Genomic DNA, 26890 nt, shown 5'->3' on the forward strand with positions numbered 1-26890 from the left:
TACCTTTGTCCAGGTTTTTAGGTCCCCTCGATGCCGCATGCTAGTACTACCACATTTACAGGGCTGCTCCCTCAGGCGTCATGCAAAAAGTGAAGACGCTACGTCTTCCCAAAGCGCAATCAATTCAAAGCCTTTGGCGTACAACTTGCATGAAGCGCGACCAGCACGCCGCGGCTACCCACGCGACCGAAGATGGGGCTTCGCCGCCGCCGGCCGTCAGACTGGCTTGCTGGCACTGGACCGCCCCGGCGAGAGGATGCGCTGCATGCAGTAGTAACTGCGGGAAGCTCGTTGGCCGTCGCTCTGCCACAATATCTGCTGCTGCTGCAGCAGATCCTGCCTTCGTCCATGCGTTTCGGTCGGGGGGACTTAAAAACCGGGACGGAGGTAGTACAACACATGCACGAACACAAGATGGCATCAACATGGTGTCCAGAGTAGAGAGGCGCGGGTTGTTCAACCCGAACAAGCACACAAACACAACTAAATTCCCTAACATGAGAAGCATCTGAACCAAAATGAAGTCCTACATCTGCAAGTTCACCACCGTGAACTCTGCGAGCAAAAAAGATGACGCCTTCAAGAAGGATAACGACGCTATGGCGCCGTCGCCATCCGATCCAAAGAATCAGACCTAGAGTTACCCCTGGCGCTCGAAGAGGGGCACATAGAGGCCATAGCAACACCTTCGAGAAGGGGGTGGCGCTAGTTAGTGTCACCGTTACCAGCACTGGCAAGCCGACCAGGGATTTCTCCCTGGCCTAGGTCTGAGATATCCCGTCATAGCCACGGATCGGAAACTGGGAGTCAAAAGTCAAGTGTAGGTCAAAGCCCAGCACACTAAGGAGATTCACATCGGACACGCGAGCCTTGGACATAGCGGAAGGCGGAGCAGCAAGGTAGTCATGGTTGGCATGACGGGAGCCGCTGCAGGGGACATGACGGCGGCCGGAGACGCCGGCAAGGCGGGAACTAGAGGGGACACAACTCTAAACCGTCGGGGCCAAGTCCCTCAGTGACCGGAAAGCCATAGAGGCAACAGGAGACGCGGTCTCTAGAGCGTCGGGGGCGGCGCAACGCCGGAAGAGATAGAAACAACCAAGGACACCGCAAAGCACAGGTCCAGGACCCGACAATGGTGCCACCGTAAAGGCACAAATGCCCGCCGATCACCAGACCGACGCGCCACAATAGATGGTCGCCGCTGGGAAGGCACCACCGGAGACACATCAAAAGCCACAACCTTTGAGCCATGGCTATGGATCGGGGAAATAATGGATGCCGCCGCTGTGCCACCAAGAGTGGGCAAACTGGTCGAGGAGCTCTGCAACCAACCACTCGGGATCTAGCACATGCAGGAGCAAGTGACGCCGGCGAGTGGAAGGACTTCGTTGGGATCCTGTCCTCAGATCTAACGCCGGGGCTTGGGGGAGGAAGGGCCTCACTGGCAGGCGCATGCAGCACTGGTGGCCAAATGAAGTGGGTGGGGGTGGAAATGTGTTACTTGTGAAGTTGTGATAGGCGTTGGGATTTCCCCGAAAAGAAAGGGTGATGTAGTATAGTAGCAAAACGTATTACTCTCAGTTAAGAATCAAGGTTTATCGAACCAATAGAAGACTCACGCAAACAAAGATAAATGGTACCTGCACGGACACACACACGTGCGCGTGCGCGCACACACACACAAACAAAATACTTGCATCCAACGCAGGCAAAGAGGGTTGTCAATCCCCTTGCACTCATTAATTGTAAAGATTAATTCTGGTAATGGTAGATACATAAATTGCAAAACAAAATAAAAGGTAAATAATTGCAGCAAGTTATTTAGGGTTTTAGTAATATGAAGTGAATGGACCCGGGGGCCATATCGCTAGAGGCATCTCTCTCATGAGCGTAGTGATGATGGATATGATTACTGTTGGACAATTGATAGAAAAGCGCATAGTTATGATGTTATTCATAGCATGATCAGTACATTTGCAATTGATAGAAAAGCGCATAATTATGATGCTATTCATAGCATGGTCAGTATGCAGGCAATTGGTAGAAAAGCACATAGTTATGATGTCGTTACTCATAGCATGATCAGTAAGCATCGGGTGGGAGTTGTGGCCAGACATATCCAGTGCCTTGCGGGCTGGTGACCGAATGCCGCCGCTCCTGTGGCATGTTAAGCGCATATCCGCGCAGACTGATGGGCCAGGAGGAAATAGTGGAGTGTGTGCAGTGCCCGACGCGGGATGGTTGCAGTAGTGCAAGGGCGACCGCGGATGGGCTTGTTCTGCCCTATTTTTGGCCCTGCTGGGTGTGGATGGGACGGAAGACTTAGACCTTCCAGTGGTGGCCGCGGGAAGGTGGTGGCAAACCGTGCACGCAGATGGTGCGCTGGCTCTGGAGAGCGCGATTAGGCGAGGATCAATAGGTGGCAGGACCCAATCTGGGTTCTTGACAACCTGCAGTGGGAGGTCCTTGCTGAGTACCTTGTCCGGGCCGCAAGGGAGAGATGTGCCCGGTTCTCACGTGTCGTGGAGGTGGTAGGCCGGATAGGGTTGGCCTGGTGATGGGGTTGTGCGAGTGACGCTGTCGGCGAAAGTCGTACGCTGGGTGTGGTCAGTGTCGTCGATGGCGGGACCTACAAGCACCGTCCTTGTTGGAGGCATTGGTGTTGCAACCCGCCCTCCCTACCCAACATGCTTCATGGGAACCCTATATTCGGTCTCCAAGATCGGACGGACGATGACAACACTAGTGACTTTGCTCGACGTCGTTTCTCCTCTTGAGGACTTGGTCTAGGAGTTGGACTCGACCAGAGGGACTCGGGGCTAACCGCAAGAAACCGCCTCATCATTAAGCAATGACCAATAATACTCCTCACTAATTTAGCACTCTCTAAAGTGCTCATTAGTACTAGAGTATAACAAGCATTGCGCACAATTATATGCAGAATTGGAGTAGTCAAATTATTGTTCCGTCGACCACACGTATGCCGACAGCATCTGTTGGTTGAGAAAAGCAGCTTGCCGAATCAAAGGGTTTCAATCATCAGCCTTTCTGAAGTGTTTTTCCGGGATTATGGAACACGACGGACGCATGCATGCATGATTGAGCACGAGGAGTCAATAAACAAAACCAGAAGAAACCCACTCTGATTTGATCGTTGATTAAACCGGGTATACAATTTAACACCACTATCGTTGCAGACTACTTGTGCGCACGTCAACGACCTAATTCCATCGAATGTCGAAGAAAATTACTCCCTCTGTAAACTAATATAAAAGCGTTTAAAATACTAAAGTAGTGATCTAACGCTTTTATTTTAGTTTATGGAGGGAGTACCTGTCAAATCGGCGAGCAGCCGGTCGTCTCGCCTGTCATCTCTCCTTGCTGCTCCTCGGACACTCGACCCCCAAAACAAGTTTCTCCTGTCGCATCCCAGTAGCACTACCCATGCACAAGATTCGGTAGCTAGCTCCAGTTCATCTTTTTTTTTTGTCGACACATTATTCCAATTTGCAGATCGATCAATCGTTTTAGTAATTACTAAATGAGAGACAAACCCAGTTTTGTTCCTTGTTGAGTTGTGCTTTTTATAAACATGGTATAAACGCAGACGAGACACATACAGACATACACTCATTCATATATACCCACACACATACTATCCCTATGAGTTCTTTGACCGCACCCACCCGACCTGGGGGGTCAATTTCGGCAACAGGCAGGGCCCGCGCGCCTTCGCCGCCGTGCTCTATAGGCTGGTGCTCGCTGCGCCCGCTGACAACGGTAGCAGGAACTAGGAAGAACAAGTGCGGCGCCGCCAACGGCATCGGCATCGGCACCGGCGGCCGAGGCAACAACAGGCGGGCCGTGGCGGTGCTGAGATGAACCGGACTGGACCGGACCGGACCGGACCGAACCGATGATTAGTAGCCCGTGCGGTTAACCTTGCGTTAATTGCTGATCCTCCCTCCGATAGCTTAGCTTAGCTCCTGTCAGTATATGTTCTTTCGTTGGTTGATGATTAATTCCGATTGTCTCCACCGTCAATCATCCTTCACAATCGTCGGATTCGGTTTGGAGAATTGGGGAATGGCGATCGATTGTTGGCGGCGTCAGTCATACAAATGCAGCCTACGGCTGCATGCATGCAGTCTGGTGCAGAGGTTAGGGGTGATCCTTCTTTTAAAAAAATAAATAAATACAACTGCGGTCTGCAGAGAAGAAAACAGAGAGAGCAGAGCAGGGGCGCATCGTGGCCGTTGGATTCGAAATGGGCATGGATCGGGAGCAGCTGGGTTTCCAGTGTGGTGGAGCCGGCCGGGGCGCGTGAGGTGGGAGTTTGACCGGCATGGCACACTATGAACGCAGGCGTGGGGAAAAGGGAAAAGAAAAGACCAAGAAGAATCTCAGCACGCAGGCACAACTCCTGCCACTGCGACGACGAACAAGCGCGTCTCAGTTGACGACTCCGCAATGTAAGTCTTGGTCAACACACCACGTTTCCAGCTCGGTCGGAGCCAGGCCAGATCGATCAGCACTACGCTTTCTGACTACTTTTGTGCGGACAGATTACGGCATCTCCACCGGAATCAACAAATGCTCGCATGAAATTGGGACGGAATTCACCAAGTTCAATATATTACATGCAAACATGACGGAATTTAAAGAGTTTGAAACAAACCTAAACTAAATTATGCATACTATAAATTATGTGGGCACCATCACCTTGTAGGCCCCTCACCGGCACTACTATGGTCGTCATCGCTGCCGTCCGTGCCGTTTGCGGAGGCGCAGATCCTGTCCGACCGTCGTAGCGCACACGATCGGCGACATCCTCAGTGGCTTGGAGGTGGAGAGCGTGCTCGGAATTCGCCAGCCCCGCTTGGAGAGTTGGGTGTTTTGCCGGCACTGGCGGTGGGCATCCTACCCGACGGTGGTCTTCGACCGATTGAGGGCCCAAGCCGACGCCAACTGGGTCTTGGCTAGCGCGGGGTACGCAAACACCCAAGCCGACTCCTCGTGGGTCTTGGCGAACGCCGGCTTGCGTTGCATAGTGTGTCGCTGCTGGGGACGCTCCTCCGCCTTAGCTTTGCACTTTTGCGCCGGTGCCTAGTTAGTGGTGGAGGCGCGAGACCGGCCTCCGTGACGGAGAGGACTGTCCGTCCACTACTTAGACGCGACAAGGACAATGACTTCTTCTTCACGCGGCGTCCGATATGGATGATGTGATTGCGCGGAGGGGGCGACTCCTCCTCCTTCACATGGAGTGCAGTTTTGACGTTGCGATTGTGTGGAGGGCACGACGGTGCTGGACCACGGTCACCGGCGCAAGGCCTTCTCAATTTTGCCCCCCCCCCCCCCCCCCGTGTCCGAGGAGCTCGGCTCCACCTTCATGATGGATAAAGTCGTGGACAGGACCGTGCACGACGACCATGGGTGACAATGATAATTGGATCATGTGTCCTGGCTCCGCGGCAGCTGGTCAGACCGATAGCCGCCGAGTAGACACCACACCCAAGTCTTCTCAGTGTCTGTCTAACTGGCCACCATGAGAGCGGTAGCGCCCGAAGGTCTGGTGGTGTGCGTCGGGCGGCGGAGGTGTGCAAGAGGAGGACGACCGTCAGATCAGGTTTGCAGGGGAGGAGGCCGACCGTCAGATCAGGTTTGTAGGGGAGGAGGCCGACCAGCATGAAAGCCGTTGTAGGCTTCTTGATTGTCGCATCGCCGTGAATGCTGGCAGCCTGCAGTCAGTCGGCGTTAATGCGCCAATGGTTCTAGAGCGGAATGGGTGAAAATGGTTTATGGGTGTCCAAGTCCGATGTGACGGACGTCCACACGCCTCTCGAGCTCCCTTGATTTCGAGCCGGTCTATGAAATTTCAGACATCCGAATTGGTTCGACCAGATTTAATGACTTGCATTCGAGGACTAAAATATCAACATAGTCCATTATAAATATTTGCGGGCGTTTTGATGATCTACGTCGGAAATGCCCTTAGTCACCTACTGGCAGTATTCCTAAACTATTATAGTAGCAGCAATTGGTGGCCAACAGACCACTCCTGCAAGCAATCGCCGCATCATTAGTTACCACTAATAATACTCACTAATTTAGCACTCCCTAATGTGCTCATTAGTACATACTAGTATTAACTAGAGATATACTAGTACTTGCGCACAATTAGAGAATTGAAGTACAGTATTATTGTTTGGTCAACCACGTACGCCGTCAACGTCTGTTGGTCGAGAAAAGGCGAGGCAGCTTGCCGAATCAAAGGGTTTTGCAGGCATTTTCAGGGGTTCGTGCGTGTCCTTTTTTTTCTTTTGAGGGTAGTGCGTGTACTCTTCTTCAGAGCAAGTATAATAGGTCCTAATCAGCTGGCTATAAGATGTTCCACATCAGCAAAATCTTATGTGAAGGAGAGAGAACACTGAAGAGAGAAGAGAGCTGGCGCTTCGCCCATCGCCGGGCGATAACACAAGCTCCGATGAAATTAACCGCGCATGCAGCTGGCGAGCAGGGCAAAGCATGCATGCAGCCAATCACTGTTCCTTTCTTTGCATTTCTCTCCATACAAACATTAAAGACTACAGCTAACCTACAGCCAGTTTATTATAAGCCTTGGCTATATAGCTGACGTGGTACTAGTATAAAGCCGGCAGCAGGCTACTCTATTAGCTTTGCTCTCACAGGACGTTTGTATTTGCTCAGGATTCTGGAACACGACCCATAATTGAGCAGGAGTTATTATTAAACAACAGAAGAAGAAACACACTCTGATTTGATCGATTGATTGAACCGAGTATACAATTCAGCACAACTGTCGTTGCAGACTACTTGTGTGCACGTCACCGAATTCCAGCGAATCTGAAAGAAAATTATCAACTGCCTCCTTCCTTCTCGCCCTTGGAAACTCAAGCCCGAAAAACAAGTTTGTCCTGTCGCAGTAGCATTACCCATGAAAATGATCCGGTAGCTAGGCGAGGTAGTACGATGTTTTTTTTTCTCGACACATTATTTCATTTTTCAAATCGATTAATCGTTTTGTTAAATCAGAGACAAAGGTTGGGAACCAGCCAAACAACTTGGCTTCGGTCCTGCCCTCCAACGAACTCTATATAGGTTTTCTTGCCTCTCGCCGGCGTTTTCGCCGCTTAACCTGGTCTCCTATGGTCCTTGGACCTTGGATGCATGGTGGATCCCGATCCTTGCCGGTGGGAGGGCTTCGTTTTTAGGTGCTTTTTTCAATTTTGTTAGGGTTTGTGTCATGCTTAAGAAGACGAGATGGCGGCGGCTTCTTGTTGATGAAATAAGGTCCTCCATGTCTAGCCCCCGTCCCCGTGATGTTTCAAGCGTCGTCGGAAGGCGTGTGGAGGTTTGTCCGGCTCCGACGAGGGAGGGTTGATGACGGCAGCGTGCCTTCGGCTCGCTCCAGTGCTTGCAATCGTTATTAGGTGGTTTACGAACCTGGCTCTAAATTCTACTTCATGTGTTCTTTATACTACCTTGACAGTTGATAAATAGATCAAAAGTTTTCTAGAAAAAACACTAATAAGAAAATTATCAAATCTGCGAGCAGTCATCTTGCTCTCTCCTAGCCTGTCTGCTTCCTTCTCCTCCTTGGAAACTCAAACCCGAAAAGCAAGTTTGTCCTATCGCAGTAGCGGCGCCAATGGAAAATATTCGGTAGCTAGGCCAGGCCGTTCTAGTTCCTTTTTTTTCTAGACACATTATTTCAATTTTGCTCGTTTTTGGCTTTTTAGAAAATTAGTACCAAACAAAATCCAAACATGATGAAACTTTACAGTAATTTTTTCTGGACCAGAAGGGACCCTAGAAGGTTCGAGAGGAGGCCAGAAGACCTACAGGAGAGCCATGAGCTCACAGGGCGCGCCCCGGGGGGTGGGGGTAGGCGCGCCCTTAAGCTCGTGGGCCCCACGCAGCTCCGTTTGACCTAATATCACGTCTATAAATCCACAAATATTCCCAAACCAACATAGAGCCACCCGAAACACCTTTTCCGACGCCGCAACCTTCTGTTCTTTCGCGATCCCATCTGGAGGCCATTTCCGGTACTTTACTGGAGGGGAATCGATCATGAATGACTTCTACATCACCCTTGCTGCCTTCGGATGATGTGTGAGTAGTTCACCATAGACCTACGGGTTCATAACTAGTAGGTAGATAGTTTCTTCTCTCTCTTTGATCTTCAATACAATGTTCTCCTCGATCTTCTTGGAGTTCTATCCGATGTAATCTTCTTTACGGTGTGTTTATTGGGATCCGATGAATTATGGGTTTATAATCAGATTATTCATTGAAAGTAATTGAATATTCATTGAAAGTAATTGAATATTTTCTGAACTTTATTATGCATGATTGTTATAGCTTTATATTTCTCTCCGATCTATCCGTTTGGTTTGGTCAACTAGATTGATTTATCTTCAATGGGAGACGTGCTTTGTAATGAGTTTAATGTTGCGGTATCCTCGCCCAGTGACAGAAGGGGTAGCAGGGAGGATTACCCTGGTTCAAGCATATTTAACTAACATTCCTCTCTTCATGATCTCTTTCAACCCCCCGCCAGTGGGTGTTAGGAAGAAAGCTGATTTCTACCGGGCAAGGTTGGTGTGGCAGGAAGATGAAGATAAAAAATACTACTTAGTTAATTGAAAAAATTGTTGGCTCCCTAAAGACCGTTGTGGATTGGGAACTCTAAACCTGGAAATTGTGAACAAAGTAATGCTAGCTAAGTGGTTCTAGAAGTTGGAAATGTTGGAAGGGTTGTGGCTCCTGATGGATGCATTTCCAGAGTCAGGGAAAAAATGGGGATTCACAATTTTGGGTAGGGTTACTTGATATCAAAGATCTTTTCTACAGACATGCAAGACAGCAGTGCCAACGAAATGAAATTATATTTGATAGCAAAATTTGCAATGATCCCATGTCGTTGATACAACTGATACTTTATTGGTTGAATTCATGGTCTATTTTGCAGATAAAATTGCGAAACAAAAAGGTATTAAAAGAGAGGGGGGGGGGGGGGCAAGGCTACTAAGACATGTATCAAGTGATGTACATAAAAGCGTCGCAAGGGTGGAGATACAACGTGCCAAGATTGAAGGGTTGAGGGTGATGAACCTCGACTGATGTTGGGAGCTTCTGCCGGTGTCTGTGTCTCCTGCTTCAATACTCAAATAGCTTTAGTTTCCGGTGGTAGTCGTGGCTCTTTTGTAGTTTTGTTGCGCCCCAGGGCTCCATTTGTCATTTGGTTTTCTTAATACTGTCGCCTGAAATGTTGCGGGGTTTTTGGTCATCTTGTTCCCCGCGGTTTGTTCCGTGGGAGAAAAGATGGCTGGATATGATGCTGCGATCTTTATGTTCGATCGTCTGGTTGAGTCTTGTTGGGGAGTAGTTATGTTGAGCTGGTCCTAGTTCCTTGTAGCTCGAACTTGCTATGGCTTCCCATAATGGAAATCGGAAGGGAAGCCCTTCTTTTGCTCAAAAAAAAAAAGGAAAGCACACACACGCTGACGAGATGCTGCCCCGGAAAGGTCCAAGTTGAGTGGCCGTTGATGGCTACCATCGGGTGCGCCGGACGTGGACAGGACCCGCCGGCCGGGTTCATTCAGAGCCAGTCCAGTTGCGAACCAACGGCCGTTCCGGTTCCTAGCCCCTGACCAGAACAACATGCATGCATGTCCCAAGCAGAGCCGGCGCCGTTATTTTCCTGGCCGTCGGCGGGAATCATACCGCCACGTGCCGACAGCCGAGAAGATGTGCCTGAGCCTGACCGACGGTCGAGCTGCACGACTCCATCGCCTCCGGTGAACTTGGCCGACTGGAGCCAGTGGAGACCGAGCTGAAGAGTCGTCGCCGTGGTCAGCCACGCACACGCAGACGCGATCGCCTCGGTCAGCAGTCGGTCACACCCCCGTGCGGCTCCATGCCCGGGTGCGCTGCCGCCTGGAGAGTCTCTACGCACTGCCCTCCAAGTCACTCACACGAGGTGGCCGCCGTGAACGGGTCAGCTGGTCAAGAGACGGATGGAGCTCGCGCGTGAGTACGTTGGCGTCACCCGCTCGTCTTGTGAGTGCGCTTAAGGGCATCTCCAGCCGTTGAGCCCCCTATGAGGCATTTTTTCCCCCTCCTGGGGGGCTGCCGGCGAATTTTTTTGCCTGGGGATAAATATTTATCCACTCGTTGCCCGCACCCAGCCACCATCACCACGCGAACCGCCCTGGCTAGCGGATCGCCTGCTCGATGGCGATGAAGCACGACCACGGCGTGTGCGCGGCGCTGCTGAACCCGTCAGCGGCGGAGCACATGGTGTGGCCATCGCCGCTCAAGTTCATCGGCGAGCTGCAGGCGGACGCGAGGGCATTCCTGGAGGTGGCAAGAGGCAGCCCTTGCCGAGGCCAACAGGGAGCGGGAGAAGAAGATCCTGGGCAGCAAGTACTCGAACTCCTCGCCGATACAAGGTCAGAGGCGTGCAGCTCGCGCTCTGCTGCCACAACAAGCCCAACCCGATACAAGAAGCCGCGCTCGAGCAGCAGCGAGGTGAGCCGGCCAAGCCCGCGGGATCCGGCCGGAGAGGCAAGCTCGGGTGGCAAGGAGGAAGGCGGCGGGGCTGCGGGTGGACGGCACGCCGCCGCCCAGGAAGCAGAGGAGCGGTACCAGGATCTTGGCGGCGTCCGGGGCGTTCTCGACGGCACGACCGTCGTCTACTTCAGCTACATCGGCGACGACTCCGTGTCCACCATGGCCGAGAAGATCCGGGACCCTGCCCGCGCGCTGCCCGTCGGCATCGCCGGCTCCGTGCTCAATGTCTCCACTGCTCGTAGGTGGTGAAGGCGTGCACCGCCGCCGTCACATGCTCGTGCTCCTCGGCTACTCGTGGGAGGTGGGAGGCGCTCGTGGGGACGGCGCAAGAGGGAGCAGGTCAGGCGCAGCTCGACGTCGTCGGCGAGGCGTTCTGTGCGGGCAGGAGTTGGTGGGGGAGAGAAAGGGAAAAGAGATCACGTGGGTGGGCCTGAAGGAAAAGTGAGGAGAGAGAGGGAGTGGGAGGCTGACAATGGGCCCAAAGCAACTAAAGTAGTCTCTCTCCTCCCCCAGCTGCCCCCCGGGATCCTGAGAATGGGATGAGAGCGCCGGCCGTAGTTTTGGCCAAATCCGGCGATATTTGTGTTCCTGGGACGCGAGTGGAAATTTTTTTGGCCACCGGCGCTGGAAAAGTACTCTTGGGGGCCTTCCGGGGGGACGGGTGGAGATGCCCTAACTAACCAGTCTGTCTCCGCCGGGCAGGGCCTCCGTGAAATGATTGATTAATCCACGCCGGCGCGGACGGGACGTGGGTGAAGCGACGACCGTCAGCTGACCGACCGGGTACAGCATCGCTCCATCTCCGCGCGTTCGTTCGGCGGGTCTCTGGTCTCCTCCGCCGCTCCCGCACCTGCGCCTGCACGGTTGGTGGCCGGCCCGGCAAACAGCGACGGACTACTCTATGCTTATTCATGTCTATCTAACCACTATGGCACTAGATATTTTATTACAAGATAGATAATCTTGACTCTGTTTGGTCGCACGGAACAACCACGCCGGCCCCTGGCCTGGCCTGGGGCTGGGCAGCTGCTAATTATATTCATCGCGCCCGTGCCGCGCGTGCAGAATCCTCGATCTCGAAAATCCATCGATATGCATGCCCACTGCAAAGAACAGAAATCCCCGTGCAAGTTGCACAGATCCCAGCTTGGTGCAATTGCCGGCGGCCTCAGAGGAGACGAACCTTCCAAGAATAAGCTCGATCAAGAGAGTGTCCTTGTCATCCTCAAACAGTAATACACGCACAAAGCGTTGAAATTGAAACTGAAATGCTGGCTGCATGCATGCATGCATGAGATGCGACGTCCATGCATGACATGCAGCTCGGGGCGGCTAATTTTCGTGTTTTTATTCTTTTCTGAAACTTGTTCGAGATTTAACCTTGCTTTGCAAAATTTTCACGGTCTGACATTTTTCTTATCGTCAGGGTCCAGCGGTAGGCTATAACAGCCTATCACCGAGGTCCCTAGCGGAAGGGTTGCACGCCCTACCGTAAATTTTTTTTAAGTATAAAACACAGTGCATGCTCGCACCTACCGCCGGGCACCTTCACGGTAGGGATGTACAGGCTACCGCCAGCCTTTTTGTGGTAGGGATGTTTTCTACCGCCAAGGTCCTTGGCGGTAGGCTGTTACACCCTACCGCCATGGACCATGGCGGTAGCAAAATGGTCAGATCCCGAATTTTTTACGAACTGGGGTCAGATCTCAAACAAGTTTCAGAAAAAGGGTCAAAACATGAAATTTTGCCGCTGGGCCGGGGGAGCGCGCTGCCGGCGAGACAGAATTAGACCTGGCCATGGGCAGCCCGGCCCGGACGGCCCGACCCGACCCGACCGGAAAATCCCGGGTCGGGCTGAGGCCGAGTGTGCCATCGGGCCGGGCTCGGGCCTGGAAATTGAGCTTGACGGGCAGGTCGGGCCGGGCTCGGGTCTGCACAAAACACATTTTTAGCTGTGGTCGGGCCGGGGCCGACCGGGCCGTGTCGGGCTTTCTCGGGCTCGGGCCTGATTTTGTAGGCCCGATGACCCGGGGCGGTCGGCCTTCATGACTGCCGCCGGGGGCTGCGCCGCACGTACCTAGGGTTCGTCCTCTGGTCGTGTTGATCGGCTGCCCTAGAGAGTGTTTTTCCCGAGCCCTTACCCCGGATTTTTCTTTCTCCTGCCGGTCATCTTGAACGGTGTTTTGTTGGTTTTCCGATCTATATATGCTTGTTCGGTTTGCGTCGCCCGCCGCCGCCGTCGACCCCCGTGCGCCTCTACTTCGACAGCGTCGCGACCGGCCGGCTCCTTCACCGACCCGGCGGCCTCGTGCGACACACGACCCCTCACGGTCGTCGTCCGCGTGCCGACCTGCATCGATCTACGCTGACCGTCTCCGCCCTGTTCCGACCAGGATTCCTGCATCGCCCCAACCCGGCGGCCAATCATAGCCGTCGCTCGCGCGCCGGCCTGCCCATTGATCCACGCCACCCGCCTCCATCGCGTCTGCACGGCGGCCCTGTGGATTGCTTCACCGGCCTCGTCCCTGGCTGCGTCAGGCCCGTCGGCTGCCTCGAGCTCGGGCGCCGCTGCTCCGTTGGTCGCTCGGGCCTCGCTGCCCGGGCGCCGGCGCTACTTTCGCAGCTCGGGTGACGGTGCTGACGCGCTCGTCCGCACGTCGTCCCACGCCGTCCGTCGTTGTTGGCTTCATCTCGGACTCCGCCACCACCTCATCTCCACCAAGCGGTGTCCCCGACCTCACGCGCGGTCGGCTTGATCACCCACTCGCTGTCGCGATCCGCCACAAGTACGCCGCGCGACTGACCTAGCACGTCGGTTGCACGCGCCCCCGCAGGCCCCGTGAAGATCGTCCTCGAGTTCAGTGCACCCCTCCATCGATCGAGCAACGGGCTGCCGCTGCGTCGCCCCGTCGGGCTGCAGCGCCGCCGCCCGTGGTTCTCCTCGCGGCTGCATCGACTCACACGTCGTCGCTGCGTCGCCCCTTCGGGTCGTAGTGCCGCGATACGCGGTCCCCGCTGCCGCCCTGAGGCCGTCCCCGTGGTTGCACCGACCCGCGGTCCCCGCCGCCTGCCCCGAGGTTTTCCCACCGTCGCCATGATCTGCCCGCCACCACTGCGTCGCCCTTTCGGGCCGTGGCATTGAGAATCGGCGGTCCACTTTGCTGTCATCGCGCATCGACCTCCCGTGGTATACGTCGCGCCTCCTCCCTCGGCGCAGGAACGCCACCGTCCGCGCCGGTCTTCATCACCCTGTCGGGTTCCTCGCCTACTTCGAGCACCGTCGCCGCACTTCTAACCTAGTCGCCGCTGCCGTTGGGCCGCCCCCGCCGCTCTTCTTTGGTCGCCGCTGTCACTACACCCGTAGCCGCCGTCGTCGCCCGTCCACCTCCTTCGTCTTCGTCCAGCAGCAGCCTGTCGCTAGAGGCATCGTCATCTACCCCGACCACTTTGTCTATTCCGACCACCATTGTTGACACCGGCCCGACGCCGATGGACGCCGCAATCATCATCGAGTTCTTCTTTGTTGGCCCCTCCGACTTCTCCGGCATGGCGTACAACTTGTGCAGGTCCCTGTCTATGCATGCTCGATGCTGGCAACACTGATGCGTGCCTTCATCCACGACGTGTCCTCGGCCTGGCAAGCCTGGTGCGACGCTTCGTCAACTTTGTCTTCTTCCGTCTACGCATATCCGGTGCTGGCAACACTGACGCGTGCCTTCATCTACGACGTGTCCCCAGGTTTGTCAAACCCGCCGACGCCTCATCAACATCATCTTTTTCCCGACACACCACTACTTCGACACCACTGCACCCTTGACTAACTCGGCGCCTACTTGCGCCCGCGGCTCCACGACGACATCCTCGACACCGGCATTCTTCGCACGGCTACCTCAACAACAGCTATACTATCCTACGCTCTCGGCTGCATTGACATCGGCACAAAGGGATACCGCCTTGCTTGAGCAACCTTGTCGGTTTCCGCTCCAGCCTCGACTTTCACGATGCATCGACCGTTACGACTATGGGGGGGGGGGGGGGGGGTCCGTCTGCTTGCCTTCGGATTTTTCTCCAGTCTCACCGTCTGTGTCGCTACCGCTGTGATTGGCGGGGGAATGTTGAGTAACGTGATTGTATTGGACACATATGATAGACTAGAAATATTCTGACTTGTCTTGTACTCCAAATATATCATGTACTCGTATATATATGCCCACGAGGCTCAAGCAATACAACGAACTATTCCACCAACCCCTCTCTCTCCCTTCTAACACATCAGACTGCGACGGCAGAGCATTCTCTACGACCCATTTGTCGTGTCTCTCACTCTGTCTACGCGCATTCCACCAAATATACTAGACTAGTAGTACTATTGTTGGAGTACTCATTTGACGACATGCAGGCATACGGCATACACACGTAGTACATGTGAAGGAAAAAACAATGTTCTTTTCTATCCAAATCTCGACTCTCATTACCTATCTTATTGCGGGCCGATCAAGCCGGCAGGTAAATTGTTAACAATTTCATAGACGTACACGGGCTGCTTTTCATCTCGTGCGTACGGGAACCTTTCTAAAAGTAAGAATATCAATCTGCATGCCCTAGCCGCCGCCACGAGCCATGCGACTAGGGAGGCGATCTTCTTCCACCGATCTCCACCGGCGAGGGCGTTGGTCCCCTCTCCATACGGCTGCTGCTCCGGCGGCAGGAGGGAGGGGGATCCCCTTCCTCCACTCTGTAGTTAGGGTTCGGATTTGTAGATCGTGGTGTGTCGTTGAAGTAGTGGGGCGGCGCCCGAATGGATAAATCTGCCTCAACTCCACTCCCACACCGGCGGTCTCCCTCATGGTGGCGTTTCGGAATTGCTGGCATCGTGTGTTCGCCGATCCTTTAGAGTGGCGTTAGGTTCATGGATGGTGTCGGCGATGCGGCGTCGGTGACTCCATCAGGTGTGTCTCCCCTTCTACTCTGTCCCCGTTGCTGCGGGTTGTCTCCGACGTCATGGTGGAGCAGGGAGGTTTTGTCGTCCAGGAGTATGCGCAGACGCTTGTCTATGCAAGTGATAGCTGGAAGATGGGGCATCTTGTGCTGGGTTTGTGATTAGAGGCTGACAGTTCTGGTTTCCTCCCCCGAAGTCGTAGTCGTGCAGGGGTGTCAGTTCTGGAGTTTGATGGCGTGTCCGGATACACGTTGCCTCAGTCTGACTGTTTCAACGGCAATGATTTTGCTTCAGGCAAACTACTTTGGAGGTTCGTAATGTAATGTCGATGTTTTTGGCATAGGATTATCCTATCTTTTCAGTCATGTAATGTCGATGCAATTAATGAGACACGTATTATTACCAAAAAAAGAAAATCTGCATGGGCTAGGGTAATTGCACAAAACTACTTCTACTATAATTAGGGCTAGGGTAACGGATCGGTGCTATTTTCATTTTTTATTTTGAAAATTAGTACCGCTTCCGCCTCCAACCATAACCCAATGCAGCAGTCCACTTTTGACCTTTTTTGACACGAAATCTGACTAGCAGGACCCACATGTCATTGCTAACATGTGAGCATATGTAGCTATTTAGGATGAGGTGGAAGTAGGCCCCACATGTCATTCTCATCATATTCCGCAATCTCCTATCATCACGTGCGACCTGCTCCTGATCCCCTTCGGCATCCTCAACTCCAAAGGTCACACGACGCCGCCGCCTTGTGGCACCATCGTCATCGTCGCCATAAACTGCCTTGTTGTCAAATCTCGCCCTCCCTCCTCCCGCCTCAGGGCCCTCCGATTCGAGCTCGGGGTGAGGTCCTGCTGGGCATGCAGCCATTCAGCAGCTGTTAGCACGCACAGGGTTCGCGACGGCAGCTAGCGACCCGCCTCGACGTCCGCAATGGTCGCCGCCACCTTGACCGGCACCTCCAGCAAAAGGAGCTCAGAAGGCAATCGCCGCCACCTTTCGCCGTCAACGCCCCTGCCTCTCCATGGCTAGCATGCACAGGACTCGTACCAGTCAAGCAACAGCGCACACACCAAAAACAAAAATGCCAGGTGATTTTGCTGGATCTCACGATCTAATCGAAGTACGTACGCTCTATGTCGTGTGTTACATGTAAACCGAGTGTTTTTCGGTCAACACTCGGCAAAGATCCCACTTTGCAGAGCCCCCATGAAAAGACACTCTGCAATCTACCAAAACTAGGCAAAACATTTTTTTTTATATGGAGGCAAAGATTGTCTCATCTATTAATTAAGCAGAAGAGAATTGCCCAGTTAATTACGGAAAATCGGGTAAAAACTGGAACAACAAGGGCCAAGCTCACACCCCTAGATTGAAACACATTAGGCAAAGCCCACCCTATCGGACGACATGTCAACCTACAGCCAGACAACGCAGCATCGACTCTGACGGAGAATTCAGAAGAACAAACCAGGCACGGCTGACGCCACGAAAGATCACCGAACGGGCCACCTGCAGCCAGTCATCGTACACCACAGGGCCCCGCCGCCGCAACTTCGAATCCACAGCAACAGACAAACCGAGGCAATACCGTGGGCACGCCGGAGAAGAGCCGACTACCGCAACCATTGCCGCGTCGCCGACATCGCTCCCACCATCATCGTTGCCACAGAAGTCTGGTCGCCACAGTGATTTTTTCGGGGTCGTCGCCCGACATCCACCGCTCTGTCACGCCCAGCGCAATCAACCGGCACCGCCTTCCGGGGCCGCCGCCCCGACATACCACCGCTCCCCTCGAACAGCAACGCCGCACAATCCAGCTGCCCGCAGCCCTGCTCAAGGCAACCGCTCGCAGAGCACAAACGTCGCACCACATCCGGGGCCGCCGCCCCGAAATAACGTCAGACCGCCCCCTATGGGGCGCATCGGCTGAGCCGACACCCCTGATGACCCACAAGTGTAGGGGATCAATCGTAGTCCTTTCGATAAGTAAGAGTGTCGAACCCAACAAGGATCAGAAGGAAATGATAAGCGGTTTTCAGTAAGATTTTCTCTGCAAGCACTGAAATTGTAGGTGATAGATAGTTTTGTGATAAGATAAATAGTAACGAGTAACGAGTAACAAGTAAATAAAATAAGTAAAGTGCAGCAAGGTGGCCCAATACTTTATGTAGGAAAGGATAAGCCTGGACAATTTCTAATAATGAGAAAGGACCTCCCGAGGACACATGGAAATTATCGTCAAGCTATTTTTCATCACGTTCATATGATTCGCATTCGGTACTTTGATAATTTGATATGTGGGTGGACCGGTACTTGGGCACTACCCTTACTTGGACAAGCACCCCACTTATGATTAACCCCTATTGCAAGCGTCCGCAACTACAAAAGAAGTATTAAGGTAAACCTAACCACAGCATTAAACATATGGATCCATATCAGCCCTAACGAAGCAACGCATAAACTAGGGTTTAAGCTTCTGTCACTCTAGCAACCCATCATCTACTTATTACTTCTCCATGCCTTCCTCTAGCACTACAAGAAATATGTCAACTTGTGACCACCACTATTGGTCACTGAAAGGTCATAGTTTTTTATTTGCGACCTTTTTGTGACAAAAAACAGAAGGTCAAAAGCTGGCGGTCGTAAACTAACATTCATGACCTTCTTTGCGATATGTAAAAGGTCGTTGGTTCCACGTCCAAATTTTTGGTCACAAGCAACCTCCCCAGACCACGTAGGCATCCAGCATGGCAAACTGACGTGGATAGGAATCAGCCCAGTCCGATTCAGTGTTTTACATGGGCCGAGCCCAAAAATTCAGCCCATTTATTGTTTTTTTCCTTTCATGTTTGGTTAGCTACATGGGCCAAGCCCAACAGACTTTTATTTTTTGGGCAACAGCATTTTACACTCCACTTTTTTTGGCCTCGGCCTTTTTCCAGCCCATTTGTCAGTTTTCTTTTATTTCTTTTCCATTTTAATGTAGGTCCCACTAGTCAAATGGGAACCAATTACCACAGGCCAGTTCTATATTTCTGCAATTAGATAATGTGATTCAAAAAGAGCCAATAAGGCATAAGATTTCATACAACAGCCAAGCAAAGTACATTACAATCCTGTACACCCAAAACTGAGATTACATTACAATAGCCAAGCAAAGTACATAGTACGAATCTAGTATTTAGCTATAAAATACAACTAAATATACACATAACTATCTTCAGTGAGCTAAAAACGCATTGCTGGGTGTGGTTTTTCTTCGGGATTCTTCTTCCTAGAGCTCCTGTACACCCAACTTTTGAAGAATGAAGGCCAGCATCTGCAAATAATAAATTATGAAAAGTTAGACACATAATCAAGTGAATCTGTGAATATAAAATTCTCATAACGATGAAAATTTGCTGCAGTACTTTAGATTTAACAGGAAACCATGCATATAACATTCTCATAACAACGAAAACTGAGATATATTTTGCAAATGATCAAGTACCAGCATAGAGCAAGTTAACACAACAGATGGACAGTACAAGCTATTAGTGATTTTCCACTTTATAACAGGGCACATGCATCAAGTTTTATAGTCGGGAACAAAGAAGAAGTGCTGGAAGAGGCCAAAGAGATGACATACCCTGGGGCGGCCGAAGATGGTGAAATGATGATCTACTTGTTCTTAGACAGCTCAATGAGCACCTGATATAAAAAAACAAGTTGAATTAGTCATAAGCATGCTAAATTAATCAACATTCCTAGCTGAAACACCACACTATGAATGATTGTTCAAGTATAGTATATGCACCTGAATGTAATCAGGTCCATATGTTGCCAGACAGAGATGGCATCTATATATACCTAGAATAAATCACAAGGTATAGGGAGAGAATTAAACACACATATTCTTACTAGTACTGCTAGGTTGCTAGCTAGCTGCATGTATCCATCTAGTAAGCAGTCACAAGTCAGAACACACATCTGATGCCACCATCTTATCTTACACTTCAGGAACTAGTACATCATGATAGGATGACTTGTGATGCTACCATCTTATCTTAGAAGAAGAAAAACAACGATACATCTAGCAAGAACGGATTGACAACCAGCTAGTTGCCGATCCATGATTTTATAGTACGGTGCAAGATAGCTATCATCACTGAACAATTCAAGATTGAAGAATTCAAAACATGTGAATTGCAGTAAATTGTAGCTTGGGTATTCTCTGCATGAAGCTTGTCCTGGAAACAGAAATTAAACATCAGTCTGAGCCACTTTCTTGTATGGGACAGAGTTGTACAAAGGCAAAGAAAACAAAAATATCGCTCACCCACAGCTTGTAGGACTCTGGACTCTGAGTCAAGCACCAAATGAACACATCAATGGCCTCCTTGTCAAGCTCTACATTATCTGAACATAATACACAGGTAAGCTAACTGGAATTTGCAAAACAAAATTAAACCGGCTCTGTATTGCAGAACGAACACATTTCCACTCACTTTCTTGAATTGTCTTCACAACCAACGGCAAAAGCTGATGCGATGCTGGCTAAACAGCCTTAGAGCCAGGAGTACCAACAAGAGCCAGCTCCTTTATTGTTGTGTAGGCTGCTTCAAACCTTTATGTAGCCTAAATAATTCAATGCAGAGGTATTAGAATATTGTCTCATATTAAACATACCGCAGAAACGATACAAAATAGTATGGAACTGAGTTGAATTAGAGGACTACTATGGTTGCTTTGTTAATAGATACTCAAGAATTACTTGAAAAAGAGAAGATACAAAATAACCAGTTGTCCAGTACAACCGCTACTACTACTTGTTTATATACCCAAGTGTCTCCATAGTGCATATTTTGTTTGTGAAACTAAGAGGCCAAAACTAAGAGGAAAATGGTATTTGTCAATGAACAAGCAATGATATTTTATCAGTGTTGAACAAGCAACTCCAGTATAAATTTGAACAAGCAATGGTATTTGTCAATGCTGGAGATACAGTCAAAACTGTAATCATAAAGAATGATTGAGTGCATTGGAGATACAGTCAAACATTTGTTCTTGAACAAGCAAGGATACTTCTGTAATTCAGTAACAAAGCTTACAATTTCATTAAGAATTCGACAGGAGGAAATTTCAGTAAGGAATTCACAGGGCAAATTTCAATAACAGCTAGCATAAGTGTACAATAAAAACACTCGAGCAAAGCAAACACTCGAGCAAAGAAAAACAAGATGTTTGATCTTGCTAAAGAAAACAGATACGCGGAGGAACCAGGCTAAGCGGAGATACATTCACATGATCAAGGCAATACAGTAAAGAGGCTGCTGCCATAGCCTGAAGCTCTGAAACTGTTTGAGACATGAGATTCAGCATGCATGTCGGCAGTACAACCAGCACTGGGTAGGCCGACACATTCTCCCCCCTCTCTCTCAAATGTCCCAATCAAATGTCCGCCAAGATGGGAGGGAGAAATGGATCCGCCTCTCATCTCCAATGACGGATCCCCTTCATCATCTAGACCTCTACCAAATCCGCCTGAGTCCCACGGCCTATGGAATACGGATCGAAGAGCTCGAGCGAGGTGATTGGAGCGGAGCAGGGGAAAAGGGAAGGGAAGGGAGGGAGTGTTACCTGGCCGCGCGTCGCCGGTCGGTCTCGCCTCACCGCCGTGGGGAGCGAGGCAGGGGAGGGAGGCAGTCCTGTCTGAATCAATCAGGGGAGGAGGGGTGAGATGTGAGATCAAGAAAGGAGGGATTGGAAGAAGAAGAAACCCAGAACAGAGGCGATTCAGATTCGTTACCAAGATCTTCACTCCACAGAGGCGGCGAGAGTCGGCGAGGTAGAGGCAGAGGAATGGCCCGTAGACACCATGGACCACGGAGGCGGAGGAAGGGCCCTGCCGCTCCGCCCCTAACTCCTCCTTCATCTGCCGCTACATGGGCGTGGTTGTAGAGGACGGCGGTGGCAGATCTGGGCGCCGCCTGAGCAGCTTGGGAAGGGGAGAGGGTGGGGGCGGCAGCGGTGCACCGATGCTAGAGAGCCTGGGGTTGGATAAGAGGAGGCCCGCGGCGGCGGGGTTGGGGGAGAGGAGTTGGTCCGCGGAGAGGCTTGGGTTGGGTTCGGCCCCGTGGCGGAAGGCGGCGAGTGAGGCCTCTGGGACGGGGTGGGTCGGCGGGCAGAGGAAGAGCGGTGGTGGCGCGCGGGCGCAGGCGGCGGGATCGGCTTGAGGTAGGTGGCAGTGGCCGCGAAGGGTGGATCTGAATCGGGGGAGAGGGGTCCGACGGAGGAGTGGAGTTAGGGTTTGGTCTGCGGGTGGGTGGGTGGATGGATGGATGGTTGGATGTGTGCCATGTCATCAATCCATGGCACAAACATCTCCACCAATGACAATTAAGCTTATGCGATTGTGTTTTCTTTTCTTTTTGTTTCATTTTTTTTCACCTATGTGATGAACCTATCAAATATTAGTTACGAAATTGGACCGCAACAATTTTTGAATATATTTGACCGTATTTTATGTACAGTTGACCAAATGGTTTCCTCTTAAAAGTATTCCGTCCACCTCTCGTCCATTTTTTGAGTGTCGAAAATGAGTTTTTTGTGAAGAACCTAGCAAATAATTGTTGCAAATTTGAACCAAATAAATTTCCAAAAATATTGTGCACAAGGGTGCATAGTGGAATGGAAAACAATGTTTCCTAAGGAAGTTTTCATTTCCTTTGGACGAAAAAAATCATTTTTCATTTTTTGAGTGCCCAAAATGAGATTTTTTTGTGAAGAACCTACCAAATAATTGTTGCCAAATTGGACCAAATCAATTTTCTAAAATATTAGGCCATATTTAATGCACAATTAACCAAATGGTTTGGTGTAATAAGTTTTGATCCACCTCTGGTGAAAAGGACAAATTTCCGCCGATTCAGTTGGAAGCGGGTCAAATTTGAACTGCAGCTACCTCATAGTTTTCTCTTTATTTTTTCCAAAAATCATTTATAGGTACAAAAGTATCTATTTAATTAGAGAAACACCAAAACAAATTCCAAGATTCAACCACTAGCTATGAACGGTCATGCCCGCCATTTTGACCACATTTTGAAACAGGCATAAAAAATTCAAAAAAAAATCAAAAAATTGGAAAACCTTCGCATTGTGTCATTATATATGAACAAGTTGCCAGGAAAAATAATAAACTTGTAATACGGAAATTATTTTTAAAAAGTGTTCTCAGAAATGAGCTATCAGACGTGAAGATTCATGGCTTTCAAGCCAAACGATCAATCTTATGGCCACATTCATGGCATAATTTATTCAAATGATCTCATATTGTGCACAAGGGTGCATCTTGGAATTCCAAACAATGTTGTATAAGGGAGTTTTCATTTTCTTTGCACGAAAAATTCATTTTCCGTTTTCCGAGTGCCCGAAATAAGTTTTTTTGTGACGGACCTACCAGATATTTGTTGCAAAATTGCACCAAATCATTTTTATAAAATACTAGGACATATTTCATGCACAATTGACAAAATGGTTGGGTGTCAAAAGTTTTGATCCACCTCTGGTGAAAAAGACAAATTCCCACTAATTTAGTAGCAAGCGGGTCAAATTTGAACTGCAGCCGCCTCATAGTTTGCTATTTATTTTTTCCAAAAATCATTTATAGTTACATAAGTACCTATTTAGTTATAAATACATGGTTTGGTGGCGATACGTCGAGGTTTGGACGGTGGCCGAGGGCCCCAACTCTAGAGCGTGTAAACTCGCATGCCCGCCGCATGGTCACCGCGTGACCTTGGCGTTGCCATGTGTTCTGGACGGCCTAGGCATGTGTAGTGGGTTGGGCACTCCCCAGGTAGGTGCTAGGAAGAAAATCACAACATAAGATTCTCACGAGGAGACCGATCGATGCTCAAACATGAATAAGCAGCCAAGTGTTTGATTAGCGGTACAGGAAATGCACATGGCTAATGGGCGTGAGTTTTGGCTGAGGATGATCACTTACTAAGAAGACCGTCTTCACAAAATTTTCAGCTCAAAAGGAGGAGCCTAGGTGGTACTTGCTTTGCAAAGTACCACACTGGACATAAATACGAATGTTGAAGCTGGGCTCAAAATAGTGAATGGATTGAGCTGGCATTTGGTGGAGGATGGTTATTTGGGCATAGGAAAGCACTGTAGAAAATGGATACCATTTGGACATGCCAAAGTGGTACTTCCTTCACAAAGTGTTTTTCTGAACAGAATAGGGAAATGAATATTTTTGAATTATTTATGAACTAGGCAAGGAAGGTTTTTTTTACATATTTGATGAATATATGACCCAAAGAATTTATGAGATTTTTTTGGGAATTTTGGGAATGACAGAAATATAGGTTGCTTCACAACCTAGGGCAAAAACTGCCACATGGACATGACACATAGGCAAAACTGATGAGGTGGCACCTAGTCATAGCAATAAGTACTAATGCATCCACGTTCACAACCTCATGACCATTTATATTGGTTGTAATCAGGTAGAAATAAGGTCATGGACCACTCTTGTCTGCTTTATGACCATTTCGTGTAAGGCAATTCAGGGTTTGAGCCCTTCCAAGCGAAATGGCCGTGGATTTACGACCAATTCAGCTAGGGTCACTAAGATAAGGTCACTAGTTGACATATTTCTTGTAGTGTAGGCCCAAATAATGGTGGAGTGTCTTGTAGTCGACGTTCACATAACACCACTAGAGGAAAAGACAACATACATCTCATCAAAATATCGAACGAATACCAAGTTCACATGACTACTAATAGCAAGACTTCACCCATGTCCTCAGGAACAAACGTAACTACTCAAAAAAGCATATTCATGTTCATAATCAGAGGAGTAATAATATGCATAAAGGATCTGAACATATGATCTTCCACCATGTAAACCAATTAGCATCAACTACAAGGAGTAATCAACACTACTAGCAACCCAGAGGTACCAATTTGTGGTTTCGATACAAGATTGGATACAAGAGATGAACTTGCGTTTTGAGAGGAGATGGTGCTGGTGAAGATGTTGATGGAGATTGACCCTCTCCCGATGAGAGGATCGTTGGTGATGACGTTGGTGATGATTTCCCCCTCCCGGAGGAAAGTGTCCCCGGCAGAACAGCTCCGCCAGAGCCCTAGATTGGTTCCGCCAAGGTTCCGCCTCGTGGCGGCGGAGTTTCATCCCGTAAGCTTGCCCACAATTTTTTCCAGGGTAAAAGCGATGATATAGCAGAAGATGGACACCGGAGGCCCACCAGGGGGCCGAGGAGATAGGGGGGCGTGCCCTATAGGGAGGGGGCACCCTCCTCTCTCCTGGACAGGGTGTGGCCCCCCTGGTGTATTTCTTTCGCTCAGAAATTCTTGTTAAATCCAAAAAGATGTTTCATGGAGTTTCAGGACTTTTGGGGTTGTGCAGAATAGGTTTCCAACGTTTGCTCCTTTTCTAGCCAGAATTCCAGCTGCCGGCATTCCCCCTCTTCATGGTAAACCTTGTAAAATAAGAGAAAATAGCCATAAGTATTGAGATATAATGTGTAATAACAGCCCATAATGCAATAAATATTGATATAAAAGCATGATGCAAAATGGACGTATCAACTCCCCCAAGCTTAGACCTCGCTTGTCCTCAAGCGGAAGCCGAAATCAAAAAATATGTCCACATGTTTAGAGATAGAGGTGTCGATGAAAATAAAATACGGACATGAGGGCATCATGATCATTCTTATAAGAGCAACATATATAGAATTTATCATATGATTTCTATGCTCGGGTAACAATCAATTCACAATGTCAAGTATGGTTCAAAAACTTCATTGGGAACTAATAAACTATAATCTTAGTCATTGAAGCAATTGCAATTTATCGTAACTTCAAAAAGAGTCAACAATAGAGCTTTTTAGGAAGCTCACATACTCAACTATCTCGTAGTCTTCTATAATTGCTAACACTCACGCAATACTTGTGGTTATGGAGTTTTAGCCGGACACTGAGAAAGATGGGGGCTTATTGTGTTGCCTTCCAAGGTATTCACCTTTAGGTGATGTCAACAATAATAGCCCATGCTAACTAACATCCAATTGGATATATATATATATATATATATATCATGATCTGTCAAACACGAGGAGCTTGCCAAAGGATAAAAATAAAAAAGGGAAAGGTGAGGATCACCTTGACTCAATCATAAAGTAAAAACATGAAGTAAAAGATAGGCCCTTCGCAGAGGGAAGCAGAGGTTGTCATGCGCTTTTAGGGTTGGATGCACAAAATCTTAATGCAAAAGAACGTCACTTTATATTGCCCCTTGTATGTGGACCTTTATTATGCAGTCCGTGGCTTTTATTGCTTCCACAACAAGATCGTACAAAGCTTATTTTCTCTGCACTAATAAGTCATACATATTTAGAGAGCAATTTTTATTGCTTGCACCGATGACAACTTACTTGAAGGATCTTACTCAATCCATAGGTAGGTATGGTGGACTCTCATGGCAAAACCGGGTTTAAGGATATTTAGAAGCACAAGTAGTATCTCTACTTGGTGCAAGGAATTTGGCTAGCATGAGGGGGAAAGGCAAGCTCAACATGTTTGGAAGATCAATACCAATATACTTTAACTGAGATGTGAGAAAACATAAACCATTATGTTGTCTTCCTTGTCCAACGTCAACTCTTTTAGCATGTCATACTTAATGAGTGCTCCCAATTATAAAAAGGTGTCCAAGATAATATATTTGTATGTGAACCCCTCTTTCCTTATCACTTCCTATTAATTGCAACGACGACCAAAACTACGTTCATCAACTCTCAACAATTTTTATGCCTCATACTTTCTATATGTGAAGTTATCACTATCCATAAGATCAATATGAACTCTTTTAGTCTTTCTACTTTCTCAAGATCATAGCAACAAAGCAAAGCCCTTGAATCAACACTAATCTTTATTATAGATAACTCGTGGTCTCGATTACAAAAAGAGATCACAATGCAAAACTCAAACTACTTGATATCAAAACTTCAATCTACTAGATCAAGATACTACTAAAAGGATCGAACTAAATAAAGCGGTAAAGATAAGAGTGTGATGGTGATACGATACCGGGGCATCTCCCCCCAGCTTGGCAGTTGCCAAGGGGAGTGCCCATACCCATGTGATTATGTCCTTGGAGGTGATGGAGGTGGTGGTATTGTTGCATTTTTCTTCTCTAGCTTGCGTCTGAGGCTAAAATTTTCCTCCCTCAGATCCTCATTCTCGAGCTCAAGTTTCATTATCTTTTTGCATAATGCCGCCTTGTTGTCTTGCAAAAAACATGGTGGGATAGATTGAACC

At 49.5% G+C, this 26890-nt stretch overlaps 1 long non-coding RNA gene across 2 annotated transcripts; it reads right to left on the minus strand.

Moving 5' to 3' along the window:
• Positions 1-18588: 18588 nt before the first annotated feature.
• On the minus strand, positions 18589-21839 carry LOC123042823 (uncharacterized). 2 transcript variants are annotated; one of them, XR_006418909.1, is made up of 6 exons: positions 21345-21838; positions 21176-21247; positions 19875-20173; positions 19353-19785; positions 19185-19246; positions 18589-18875 (listed from the first exon to the last, which is right to left on the minus strand). It is a non-coding gene; the product is annotated as an uncharacterized lncRNA (long non-coding RNA). The 2 variants fall into 2 exon arrangements; XR_006418908.1 differs by having other exon boundaries at positions 19353-20173; positions 21345-21839.
• Positions 21840-26890: the final 5051 nt, after the last annotated feature.

This window comes from Triticum aestivum, chromosome 2B (assembly GCF_018294505.1).
Source record: "Triticum aestivum cultivar Chinese Spring chromosome 2B, IWGSC CS RefSeq v2.1, whole genome shotgun sequence".
NCBI lineage: Eukaryota > Viridiplantae > Streptophyta > Magnoliopsida > Poales > Poaceae > Triticum > Triticum aestivum.